Raw genomic sequence first — 1,257 nt, 5'->3', positions numbered from 1 at the left:
GTGAGAAGAAACAGGGGGTACAGTACCACCCATGATTTCTTTCACACGCAAACGGGCGAAATTAATTCGCTGCGACCGCTGTTTCATCGCATCGGAATGCGGATGAATGCGGCGCAGGAATTCCGCCTCGTATTGGTCGGGCGTTTCATTTGAACGCAACACGACCGGGATCGGGAAAATACGCCCAAGCGATTTTCCCTGAGCCCTCCATAATTGGAAGACGTCATAATAATCATGTGCGTCTACAAGAGCACGCTCTAGGAGCGACGCTCTTGGCCCGTCTAAACGAGGCCATTTCGATGGAGGGGGCATCTTTGGAATGCCACCCGTCAAAAGCCACGCTTTAAACGACTGGCTTGTGACACCGACTGAGCACGTTCACGTGTCGTCAACAGAGCTTTAGATTCCAAATTTTCTATGTCAGAACGATTATGAGTTATGGTCTGAGCATAAGGCGTTGTTGTTATACCCAACGGAGAAGCAGCTGCGCCTTTATGGGCAGCGCTCTCATTACCTGTCGCTGCGCTTTCCAGCGCAGACGATGGCACAGCATTCGTAAACGATGCTGTCTCCATGTTGTGAGCCATGAGAGACGTTTGGACGGGCAATAATGCCGCATCATCACTCCTCCTGAGCTTGTTGTCCGCATCACTACTATGAGGTGACGGCAATGTGTGTCCTCATTGTAGTCGACAATGAGCGACGAATCAACATCCTCACTGTTAAAGTGGGATGGATCCTTTAGCCCTGTTAATGCGACAGCCGCAGTGGCTGTCTGCGATCCGACTAAGGCATTTGACGCGGCCGGCAAATTAACGCGGCGCGTGCGCTTAGTGCGTGGTTGAGTGGGCGCCTTCGCAGACGACCCACAAACGTGGCCCCTTTTAGGTGGCATCTTGGGTACCGTGTATGAAAACACGTGCGCTAGAGTGATCGAGTGAACTAGCGGCGTGTAAAGTTGCTCGCAGTTCTTCTCTCCTCTTTGTCGAATTTAAAAATGTAAATTCGTTCTTAAAGAAAGGGATGGTGTAACGGGCTAAAGATGGCCTAATGTTACACAGTCCCCGTTAAGTACATTAGGTGTGCTTAAGGGGATGGTCAATTGCTAAATACTAGTAATTAGACCCAACACTCGGGTGTGGTTCACATTTGTGACCAACCCTTGTGGATGTGATGCACATGGGTGCATTCACATTAGGAGGGATGACGCCCAGCGTCATCCATGATGACGGCTAGCGTCATCCGTTACGCGAGGTA

Source organism: Bremia lactucae, linkage group LG1 (genome assembly GCF_004359215.1).
Source record: "Bremia lactucae strain SF5 linkage group LG1, whole genome shotgun sequence".
NCBI lineage: Eukaryota > Oomycota > Peronosporomycetes > Peronosporales > Peronosporaceae > Bremia > Bremia lactucae.
This window is presented reverse-complemented; position numbering follows the sequence as displayed.